A 12,748-nucleotide genomic window follows, 5' to 3' on the forward strand; every position below is an offset into this window, starting at 1 on the left:
AAATTGAATGATATACCCTCCCCCAGCACACAGGCCAAGATGGGCCACCCCAGATCCACAATGGGGACCTAGAGACAAATCAGTTTAGGGGAGGAGGGTTGTGATAAAGGCATCTGGTTTCTTTTCAAGCCAGTCAGGGGGAATCGAACTTTCTAGGGGATGGAGGAGCAGGAATCCGGTGTTGGGAGACCCATGGAGAATAAGTGAGGGAAAAAAAGAAGACAGCCTTTCAGCTTTGAGAGGGTCTTTGGAGCATCCTTAGTGGGAGGGGGTCAGTTGGTTCTGCCATAGCCCCAGCCCTGCAGCAAAATCTGGTCAGAGCTACCCCCTTCCCACCCCTCCCAGCAAGGCTGACCCTTTGAGCTTACTCCTTAAGCAGTATTAGCCCTGCCATGCTCATGGGCTTTGTCATCTTGGTTGCCAGCCCCCCCCCCCACTCCTTCTGTGACAGGTCCATTGCTGGCAGTGGACAGGTGAAGTCCTCACTCCAGCCCACTTCTGGCTCTGCCCCCACTCCCTGAAGGGAGAGGTCCATCAGAATGCAGCCAATGCTGTGGCATGTGGTCTCTTGACGCACTAGGAGTCTTAGATAGAAATTTGCCTTTCCCTTTTTATGGATCATTATAAAATGATAATACTGCCTGTGGAGAGAATCTGCTCTTCCTTGCTGTGCTGCTCTACCTAGACTGTGCAGACAGCACTAGCCAGGGTGTGAGCCAGGGCTGGTGGCCTGGGGATGGGCAGGAGTGGTATCCCAGATGGGGAGAAAGGCTGGTTGTTTTCTGCGGTTATCCCTGTCCAGGACAGGATGAAGGGCACCTTCCAGCCTTTGTGTCCCTGCCAGGCTCCTCGAATCCAGGCATGAACTACATTCTGCAGGGGCCAGACCTACCTTTGATTTTGCTGTGGCCCCAATTCCAGGGTTTTGGGGCATCCAGAGATTCAGGTTTCCATCTACAGGTGGAAGGGGTTCTAGAGGGAAAATATCATCTGGCTTCCCTGTTCCCTCTGGGAAATTATCTCCTTGGCCTTCTCCCTTAATTCTGGGATATCCCAGTTTTCTGGACCCCAACACCCTTCCAGGCCCCCCATGTGGGCCCTTAGACCACACCACCCACCTTTGCCCTCCCCTGCCACGACCGAATCTGTGGTCAGCTTGTTGATGTCTGCCAGCATAGGGCCTCCATGATTCTCAGAGCAAGCCCTTGGATGGCCCATTGGGTCTGTCCACTCCAGATGTTGCCTCATGGGCATTCCCTGGCACCGTCTTTTCTCTGGGCCCTACAAACTCCCAAGTACAGGAGGCCCCACAGTAAACCTGCCTGCCTGACATGTACAGAGCACTGTTTTTCTGCTTCATCCAGGTGCCCTGTGGCTCTTATTGTCCCTCATAGGGCACAGAGTCCCCAGCAAAGGCAGGCAATGATCCAGGGCATGAGTTCAGGGTCTGAAGGCTCAGAAATCACCAGGAGTAGCCCTGATTTCAACTCTTGCTTTTTTTTTTCTTTCTTTTTTTTTTTTTTTTGGTATCTTCAGGGCCCTAATCCCTTAGTGCCCAGGCACCCCAGCTCTGTCAGTGGGGGTGCTGGCAGGAAGAGTCTGCTTGCTGTTTGTGAACCTCTGGTGTCCTGGGTCTCTCTCCACTGGACATGGCAGCATTTCTGAGTTATAGATCGCCATGTGCTGCCCTGCATGGTTGAACCGCTTCTGATGTCTGCTAGGCATCCTGTCCCTTATGCCCTGTCCCCTCTGATGCCAGTGAGTCACAATGGCCTATGCTTATTTACAGCAATAATACATAGGGAGTGCCCATGAAATCCTCTTGTCCTAGTCCCTCACTCTCTGCATGGGTCTCCTTAGGGAGGCAGCACTGAATGGGTCAGTTCCTGAGAACCTATATTTATGAAGCTCTGGGCTGTGCAGACATCATCACAGGGAATTCAGAAAGGAAAGCGGTCCAGCCCTTGAGCTATGGTGAAGGCAGGGAGAGTACCTTCCACCCTGAAGCCACCCCAGACATGGAGGAGCTGCAGGTCCCGGTTCTCCCACCTTCGAAGTAGGTGGGACTGTCTCCCAACTGCGGCAGCTCTTCAGAAGGACACACGACTGGTTTGTGCGCCCGTTGCCTGCTCTGTCTTCATTGGTCTCTCTGTCTCTTCCTTTTCACATTTGTGCACATCAAATATACTGGTGTTTGTGTTCCAGAACTGGCTCTGATCCATCTCTGTTTCTTCTGTTTTGGAGCCCCTTTCCTAGGGGCTTCTGGAGGCCAAGCCCTTCATACCATGTTATGACACTGTCTTAAACCAAGAGGGCTGCTGGTGGAGCCACCCTGTAGGGAGGGCAGGTGGCACCCCCTTACAGTCCTTTTCACTATCTCTGCTCTGACCCTCCTGGTAACCTGAATTCTCTGCCCAACCCTCCACCCCTCACCAGGAACATAATATGATCCATAATCTGGCCATTCTTTGGTCCTAGGTTGCAAAGCAGATGGGGAGCCCTGGGCAGTATTCAGGTTGGCTACAAGTTGACTGCATTTGCCCAGGAGATGAGCTCCTCTTAAAACACACCAGCCATGACCTGGAGTGTCATGAGCCAGAAGGGACCAAGGAAGGAGGCTGAGGGACCAAAGAGCTGAGCCACCAGAGCTCCTTACTTTCCATTACACCAAAGTCATGCTTTGAAGAAACAGAGCTCTGCGCTCCTCCCTGGCAACTCTTCTTTCCCTGAGAGGTACATTTGGAGGGAATAATCCCTCCCTACTTTGTGTACTTCTGCTCTTGTCTTGTGTCCCTTGTCCTCTTCTCCCCTACCATGCTCCTGCCCACTTTCCACAGGAAAAGAATGTAGCATTCAGAAATTGTTCAGTCAGTTCAACTAAACTCAGATGGCGTGGTACCCCCGTGCCACAGCCACTGGTTTTCTGGATGCAGTAGGCAGTGTGTTTTCTGAGTCATTGGGGAGGCCCCTGTTTCCTGCACTCACTTCAATGTATTAATTTCTTTGACTGAAAGCGTTTCCCCTTATAAAAATGAGTAAACATAAAGCCCCAATGGCCATTTACATGTTTGTATAAACAATATATAAGGCTATTCCCTTACAGCAGGTTTTTATAGAAAGAGGCAAGCATAATGAAACAGGGTCTACCTTATGGAGCTTCAGAGAAAAGGCAAGAGGCAGGGCTCAAAACAAGAAGTCTGAGGGGACCCAAGACTCTTCTTAACTGGCCAGCCCCTTCTGTACTCTACTCAATGGATGCCTTTCTTTCTTGATACTTTCCTTAACCTCCTCTGCCCTACTGTCATTCAATCCAAAAGGACCTTCTGTCAATACTGCATTGAGACAAGGAGAGCTAATGCCAAGGACCTTGGCTACATCATCTGACATCTGCCCAGCCTTCACAAGAGTCTAATATTCAATTAACAACAACGAATGAATGACCATAATCTTGCCTTTCCTTCTGGGGTGCCCATCTCAGAAAAGTGCTTTGTCCATACTGCCCCCTGGTACAACCAAGGATATCTGGACTGCCTGTGTTTGGTGGGCAGGGAAACAGGTATAGGAAAAGGGAGCAACTGACTGATCATACCACAAGTTATAGGAATTTGTCTCAATAATTTTACAGTAGCTGCAGTTCTTACCACAGTTAACACTGAGACTTCAAGTATTGGGACTGCAACTTGGGCACAGCGATGAGTGTTCATGCACAATCTCAAATTTTCTCCCATTTGAGGTGGGTACTGTTACATCCCTTTTTTATAGAGGAAATCTGGTGGCAACAAGTCTGTAACCGATTTACCCTATTTCTCTGAAAATCACTTTTTTGTTTCAGTGTAAGCAGAAGACCCTTTGGGGGAGGATTTGTGGTGTGTCAGGTCCCCTTTCCTATTTTGATGAGATTCTGGATTTCATTACAGTCCAGCCATCCAAATGCTATTCACAAAGAGAAATGACTCTTTAGGAGGGGGAGAGCTGAGGTTGGGGGGGATTAGGTTATGAGGAAGGAGCTATAGGATGCCATCTTAGTCAAAACCTAAAAAAAAACAGGCACAAGGATTCCTCTTGTGGATGGAGGGTTGTAAAATTGTGGCCTTTGGCAGCTGTGGGTTTAGGATTGACATCTCTTCCCCTCCCACACATGGCCTTATTTTTGCCCTTGGCCTTTTACCTTTGATTCTACTTATTTCTCTTAAGATTAAGCCTGAGCCTCTAGCTGTTGGCACTCTCAGAGGGTTTGAAACTACCAGGTGAAACCTTTCTCCTTCTGAAAACTCAGATGCACCTGAGAATTGACCTGTTTTATTCAACTCCTATGGGACACCTGCAGTGAGCCGGAGTAGTCATCGGGGTGGGGGTGCTTACAGTTAGCTGGTGAGAAAGACACTGATTGGACACTCACACAGATAGTTAAGTCATTGCAATGTTGCTTAGCCCTGCAAAAGAGAAATTTCTAACAGAGGAACCTGGCTTATCTACAGGGATACGTAAGGATTCCCTAGGACACACACACACACACACACTGTAGACCTTCAGGTTGAGTACTGGTGCTTTTCAGAGGTGGGCTGGCTGCTGGCTGTGCAGAAATATAGATGTTGACTATGCCTTAGGAGGTGCCTAGATGGATACAGTGCAGAACAAAACCAGCACACAGTGGGTACTTCAAGGAATGCTCAATGAGTGAAGTCTTAAAGTAAGTTGGTCCCAGTAAGCCCACCCTGAATGTTCCAGAGCACCACAGTCCCCTTTGGGAACCTGAAGCTACGAATGCCATTTGAACAATGACCATTTCTGCCATATCTGTGCCCACCACCATAGAGCAACTCACTGTCCTACTGATTTTACCAAACCATTAGTCTCCACAGAGCCCTGCCAGCTTCTCTCTCAGCGTCTTTGGAGCTTGGCCCAAGACCCAGCTCCATTGATTTGTCTATTGCTTCATTCTGGTGATACATTTCTTGGTGTGGACAAAGGTGTCCTTTCAGTGCCAAGAACTATAGAGAAGGATACACTGACAGTCTGGTCTGGCTCCATGCTTCTATTACAAGCCTACCTTCCAAACAGAAAGGAAGCTTTCCAAGTTTATAAGGGTCCACCAATGGTGAAGGGCCCCTGAAGCTGAATCTTAGTTTGAGTATGGAGTTATGTTAGTTTCCTAGGGTTGCTGTAACAGATTACCACAAACTGGGTGGCTTAAAGCAACACAGATTTATTCTCTCACAGTTCAGAAGTCAGAAATCTAAAATTAAGGTATCAACAGGGGTTTCCCTCTGGAAACTAGGGGAGAATCTTTCTATGCCCCTTCCAACTTCTGGTGGCTGTTGGCATGTCTTGGCTTCCTAGGTTTGTGACTGCTCCATTCCAGTTTCTGGTCACATGGCTTCCTCCTCTTCTATCTGGGTCTTCTTTTCTGCTTCTTCTAAGGACACTTGTCATTGGATTTAGGGCCCATCTCAGTAATCCAGGATGATCTCATCTCAAGATCCTTAACTTAATTATTTTTCCAAATAAGGTCACATTCACCAGGTTCTGGGATTTAAATGTGGCTAAATATTTGGGCGGCAGAGGGGGCGGGGAGCACTACTGAACCCACTACAGGGATTAAGGAGGGAGATTTCTACTGAAGCCTTTGCATCTTGTACTGATTAAGAGCAAGAGCTAGAAGAAGTTAGTGCGAAGTGCCCTGGGACAGAACTCAAGGATTTAGGTTGAGGATGAAGCTCTCCATCCCAAAACACATCCAACTGCTGTGGTTTTTCCGTTTAGATGCAGATCTGACCATTTCACTCCCTATTCCAGACTTGTTTAATGATCTCCCATTATCTTTAGTATCAAGCTCTCTGCCTCCTCCAGACTTATATAGCCCTCTGTGGTTTGGCCTCATTCCTCACCTCCTCCTCAGTCCTGTGCAATCTGGAGAGAACAGCATGTAACTTCCCTGCAGCCCCTGCTCCCTGTCCCTGTGCTCCTCTCATTGGAACACTCTTACTCCTTGCCTTTTGCCAGCAGCATGGTCTTCATCTACCCCCAGCTCTCAGGTTAGTTCAGGCACACTCAGGTGGGAGCTGTCTCCCTGGAAACTCTCAGTGTGACAGCCTGCCAGCCACAATGGCTGAGTTCTTCCAGTGCTGTCGATGCAGATTTCATTTGTCCATCTACCCTACTGTGCACCAGGTCCTGTGCTAGGCCCGCAGCACAACAGTGAACAGGGAACACTCATCTCTGCCCTCCCTGTGTGATGCCTTTACCTGAATTATGGGGCACCGAGAACCCTGTTGGGCTGATGTAGGGGAGAAGGAATTAACTAGGTTTAGGGGTCAGGAAATATTTCTCTGTCTGCTACAACCTGGAGAGTGGGAGGTGGGACAAAGGGGGAGGTGGGGCAAAGATCAGCCTCCAGGTAGAAAGGACCCCACATGCAAGGCAGGGAACCCAGAGCAGGGTCTCTGTGGGTCTGCATGAGCTCCCAGGGGTGAACAATGGAGCTCACAGGAAGCCCAGCCTAGATCATGAAATGTCTTGTAAACCAAGGCAGGAGGGACAGATGATAAACAAGAAAATAACAGGTTGTAATACATTAAAACAGATGGGTATGCAAATGAACAGGGAGCTCCTTTAGATTGAGTGGCCCTGAAAGGTCTTTGGGAAGAGATGATATTTGGCTTGAAATCTGGATAATGAGGAGGATCAGCCTGTGAAGATGGGGATGATGTCATGCAGAGGAAACTTAGTAGAAAGGCCCAAAGCTGGGAGTAAGTTCGGATAGTTTGAGGAACATCTCAAAGGCCACTGTGGCTGATGCTTGGTGAGGCAGTGGGTAAGGAGAAGTACGGGATGGGGTCAGGGGTCAGAGTGTGGAAGTCGCTGGAGGCCTTGTCAGGGGGAGGGGATAGGGAAGAGAGATGGAGAGAGTTCTTAAGGATGGAAAACTGTGAGGTCCCTCCTGAGGGAACAGGACCAGGCAGGGGAGGACTGCAGGCAGAGCCTGGGGTCCCTTGTACCCTTAGCATGTCCTCCTAGAGGCTGGGTCATGGATGGGGTTAGCATAACTGAAGGGTGGGTCTGTTTGGTTTCTGCAAACCCTTCTCTTTACATAAGCATTCCCGACCTGGAGAAGATTGCATGCAGGGTCCTGCAGAGCTCTACAAATGAAACCTTTCTCCTTCTCTCTCTCTCCTTCTCTCTCTCTTGCACGCACATGCACACACACCTCACCTCACCTCACCTCACGTGCTCTAACCTTTGTGAGATGGGCCTTCAGAGGCCCTCCTGAAGCTACCGGGTAGCTCAGACCCCCATCTCACCCACAGACCTTGGAGTCTCCAGGGACTGGTAGTATTAGGACACCCCAGAGGAGGGCAATGGTGGGGGAACGGCACAGGTATCGAATCAGACTTAAGTCTAACCTCGGCTTTGCCACTTACTATATGTACAACTTTTTTTTTTTAACTTTATTTTTATATATTTTGAGAGAGAGATAGAGAGCACAAGCGGGGGGAAGAGTAGAGAGAGAGAGGGACAGAGAGAATCCCAAGCAGGCTCCACACTGTCAGCACAGAGCCTAATGTGGGGCTCGAACTCATGAGCCATGAGGTCATGACCTGAGCCAAAATCAAGCTGGACACCAACTGAGCCACCAAGGCAGCCCAACTATCTATATGACTCTTTGACAAGTTGCTGAGCTCCTCTGAGATTTAGCTTGGTGGATGTAGTTCAAATTTAGTCAGCTTAGCTTAATTCACTGGGAGCACATTCTAGCCTCCCCTCTAAGACTGAATGTAAGAGTGACTGCATCAAAGGCTTGGAGCAACAGGAAGGGCATTAGATTCCGGTTCAGTGCAGAAAATATTGTAAAATGGAATAGACATTTATGTTACTAAAAGTTTTGTGAACATTGCCCATGAGGAATTTTCTCTGGTCAACTCTGGCCCACCACCCTGCTGGTTGTAGGATGACCAGTCACCCTGGTCTGCCTGGGACCTTAAAGGCCTTTCCTAGGATGTGGGACTTTCTGTGCCAAAGCTGGGAAAGTCTTGGGCAGACCAGGGCACATTGGTAACCCTAGTTGGTGAGAGTTTAAAACATCCCACCATTTGGGTTTTTTTTTCTAAGCGTGTCCTTTGGCCTTTCCTTTGACTCCTTGAGGTGCCCCTCAGCATTTTCCAATTAACTCCTTTTTGGTTTATGTTAGTTGACTCTGTTGCTTATAACCAACCTCATCCCCTGCTCTCTGCACAGTAGTAAGAATCTTCTGTAGGTTGACAATCCAGATCCCTGCTATACACCTGACTTTTAAACATCTGACTGTCAGCTGTGATCGGACCTTAGCCCTCACACTCCCCCTTCCTAACCTTCATGAGATGCTGCTCAGGCCTTGAACTAAAACCTCCCATCTAGTTCCCGCTCCATCTCCAGGAGATCTTGCCAGTTATGGTGTATGCTTGGCACCCCTGCACCTGTTTTTGAGTCTTAGGTTGATTGCTGAAAGCTAGAGGAAGCTCTGACATGGGAGCACCCATACCTAAGCCCTTCTTTCATAAACTATAAAGCACCCAGAAGTATAGATCAGGACCTTTCAAATTTTGCATATATCCCAGGATTCAGCTCTAATCCAATTGGGATTAATCTGATTTAGGACTTATCCTTTTCTGTTGTAGGGTCCCCAAGAGTCCTTTAAAGATAGGCAGTCTGCCAGCCACCTCTGGGTGGACAGTCAAGGACATCTACTAGTGCCTACTACCTCCCTGACTTGCCCGCAGGCAGTTTCCTGAAACAGTCCCTCCTGCTGAACCAAAGCCAAAGGTCAAGGCAGGGGACAGAACTTTGTCTAGACCTCTTTGATACCAAAAACCAAACCTCTTCCTTGGATAACTTTAGAAACGAAAACGAAATGACATTAGGTGTTATTTTGCTGACTTTCACTCAATCTGTTACCCCAAGGTCTTAGGCCTGCTGACCAGCAGGACCAGATGGCGCCTTTTACAGGAATATCTCATCATTTCTGCTTTTGTGTAGGCCCTGAACATTCTAAGAAACAACATGTTTTCTCCTTCTGATTGACATATCTGTGCATCAGATATATTTTCATATATTTTTCCTATGACTCTGCTGAAAGCACTTGGCACCCAAGCCTAGTTTACATTTCATGTCCTCGAGATGAGAGCTGACCTCGTTGAACAGAAGGGAAGGGAAGGGAAGGGAAGGGAAGGGAAGGGAAGGGAAGGGAAGGGAAGGGAAGGGAAGGGAAGAGAAAGGATTAGATGGTTCCATATTCATGACTCTATTTTGCAACCAGCCGTTTTTTGGTCTCCGGAATGTGGCCATCTACACTCCACATTGCCCTAAGAACTTCCTGGCTGCCTCATGAAAGATGCAACATCTCTGACTTTGAAGTCTTTAGACCTGAGTTTGAATCCCAGGTCCCTGACTTACTTGGGCATGTTATATAACCTATATAAGCCTCCGTTTTGGCTAATACTAGGCCAAATCTCCCAGAGATGTGGAGATCAGATGAGACAACGCTTGACAAGTGGTTGGCATGCACTCAGTGTCAGATATTAGGAGAAATATTCTCGTTAGTCTCACAAGTCAAATGCAAGCAGATGTCACTCCAGCAAGCATTTTTGGGCTCCCGTTGACATGCTCATCGTGGCCAAAACTATGGGCTTTGAATGCTTCTGATCTGAACTGGCCCACTTATTAATTGGGAGGCAAATTAATCTCTATACACACAAGTTTTCTCATCTGTAAAATGGGAATGATAAAACCTACTCTGTAGGATTATTGTGAAGGTTAAGTTAAATAAAATGGTATGTCTAACATGCTTAGTACGGATCCATGATTCCTTAACTCAAAACCCATGGGGTTTTGCAAAGCTTTTTGGATTTCAGAAAGATAATAACATTTATATGCTGTATATTTTGTAGTTTCTGGACCAGGTGTGAATAGGACCTCACAGTCCAACACATTATTACTTCTACATGGAAATCTATAAATATCATATTAAGTGGGGGGGGTAAATAAAAACTCGAAATGGCCTTACATCATACCTTGTGAGACATGAAAAGTGTAAAATTCACACTTGACAGATAAACTAAATATCAGGATAGTGGATGGTTCAAGATCACATGGTCCAGAATTGACTACACGAGGGTCCCTGGGCCATCTAAGTCCCAGGGACTCTCCCCCTTACACCACACAGTGTGACAGATTCGACCCTACCTACAACCATCCTCTTGGCTTAATGAACTTTTCCCCCTCCATATACACACAAAGTGCCTACTAAACAGTTAAGTTTTCTTCTCATCTTTTGAAGTGTATGTATGTATACTTCTGTGTTCTTTGCAGATTCTGCTTTTCTTTACTTTGGTACCTGGCACACATTTCTCTGTGTGGTATTTTAAGATCACTTTTAAAAACTAAAGAGTCTTCCAGAATCATAATATAACCTTAATATAGCTTAGTTATTCCCCTATCACTGAGTGTTTGCATGTTTCCAATTTTACGCTGTTCTAAAATAATGCTCAGTCACTCACTTTAAACTTTGCCTTGGAGATGAACAAGCACATCCATCAGAAAACACCTGTCCCTTGAGCCCCTGGCTGGCTGGCAGCCTTTGGGAGATTGTATTTCCAGGCACTTCAACTATATATTTGTTGTTCCCAATCAAGTAATCAATTAGGGTTTATTGATTACCTGCATGGGGAACAGGGTGCTCTTTGGTGCGGAAGGAAGCACAGAAGCACAAGCATAGAAGAGTAAGATTCTGAGTATTATGAAGTGTACGTGTAACCAAGCAGGTGTTTCAATTTCAAACCAAGTTGGGTTTGCGTCCAGCCAGTGAGGTCTTCTAAGAAAAACTGATCAGGGTGGGCACCAAAGTGTGACATTAGGGGTGAATGGCAAGAATTTCAAATAGGTCTCTGATCTACCTTTTTGCCTGTCAAGGGTGTTGGTTCTATTCAGGACTAAGGCACTAAAAATGAAATAGTGAATAGGGAAAATAAGGTCAGGGGTTCCATGAAGCCTTCCCTAATTTGTCAAGTTTTACTTTCCGACTCTAATGGTAAGGGTGAACCATTAAAAATCAATATAGTACCACTTCCCTGACTCCCCTTGGTGGGGGCTCAGCAAAAGGATAAACAAGACCCGGTTGCTGGTTTTATCTTGCTTCCCCTTAAGCAAATTAACTAACCTTTTCCCCCCATCCATCAAATGGTAACAACAGTAATGCTCTCATGGGACTCACAGGATTGTAACAAGGATTGCTTAAGATCCTGATGAGTTTTTTAGAAAGAACGAAATGTTGCCCAAATGACCTGAGGGAGGTCAAGGACCACATCTCATTCACTGCCACATCGCAGGCAACCAGCACAGTGTGCGTCTGCACAAAGTAGGAGCTCAATAAACATTTGTTGAATGAACAAGGGAATTGGCAGGTGTTATCATGAGCCCATAAAGGGTAGAGAACTGCCCATCATTTCATCACCCTCCCACTGACTCTGTTACCCATGTATCTACTATAAGGAGTTCATGTTCAGGGCAGTAAAGTTTCATAGCCTAACATTCACCCCTAGTGGGGAAGTGTCGGCAAGCACTGACTTCAAGCCATCTCCTCAGGTTTCAAGGCTGCAGGACTCACTGTCACAAGGGACTGGCCAGCTCAGCCCTCACTTCCCGCTCCTGGCTGCTGAGGCAGGGGTACGTCAGGCCATTGTGTCAGCAGCAAATAGTAGCTCTCTGGCCAGCGGAAGACACCTGGCAACAGACAACAGCTGTGCCTTATCTACCTCCATCTGGGGCCTCAGGTGTCCCATCACCTCCTAGCCCAGCCAGCCTGCTGCTCCTGAGCATTTGGTGCCAACAACAGAGACCCACCCCCCCATACACAGCCCCCCTGCAAGCCTGCACTAGGGAGCCAGTTCCAGGTGGCTCAAGTCTGGCCCACTGGCTGGACTTTTCTAAGGCGCTCTCCTGGATTTCCTGAGTCATTCATGCTTCTCCTTGAGATATCCTAGAGAACAGGATGAGCTGTGAAGGTCGGCAGCTGTGGGGTTATAACAACTGGTCACTTTCTAAAGCCTGATTTCTTTCCTCATGCCTTTGTCACTTTATGCCTTTGTCTCTTTATTTTATCTTCTCCACCGGACACACGGTCCAGAGAGCACGGCGCATTGCTAACTCACTGCTTCCTCATCCCAGTGCTGAGAACTGTGACCACCCCCAAAGAGGTGCTTCATTAATATTTGTGAATGAGTGAACAAATGAACTTTTTGCAATGCTTATTACATATAATAAATGATAGTTATTATAAATAAGTGATTATGATAAGTACCTTTAAAAGGAAGCAGGAATTTCCAGTCTTTCAGGATTAACATACACATTGTCCCGCCTTACTCAGTGATTATGTATTCATTCAGTCATTCAGTTATTCATTTAACCTTGTGTTTGATCTGTAAGAGATGAGAATTAAACAGTTGTATAATGTAGTCAGGGCTACAAAATAGGGGTGCAAATTTTTAGGAGTGTCTGATGGGGAGATTTAACCTAGTCAGAGAGGTCAGGGGAAACTACCTGGAGGAAGTCCCATTTGAACCCAGATCTAAACAAAGTCATTAACTGGGAGCCAAAGAATACTGCTGGGAGAGGGGATGCCATGTGAAAGGCCTAGTGGCAGGAGGGAATGTGCAAGGAGCAGAAACTGAGGGTCAGCTGGGGAGTAGGACTGAGTCAGCCACCTTGGAGAGGACAG

Source organism: Panthera uncia (assembly GCF_023721935.1).
Source record: "Panthera uncia isolate 11264 chromosome B3 unlocalized genomic scaffold, Puncia_PCG_1.0 HiC_scaffold_1, whole genome shotgun sequence".
NCBI lineage: Eukaryota > Metazoa > Chordata > Mammalia > Carnivora > Felidae > Panthera > Panthera uncia.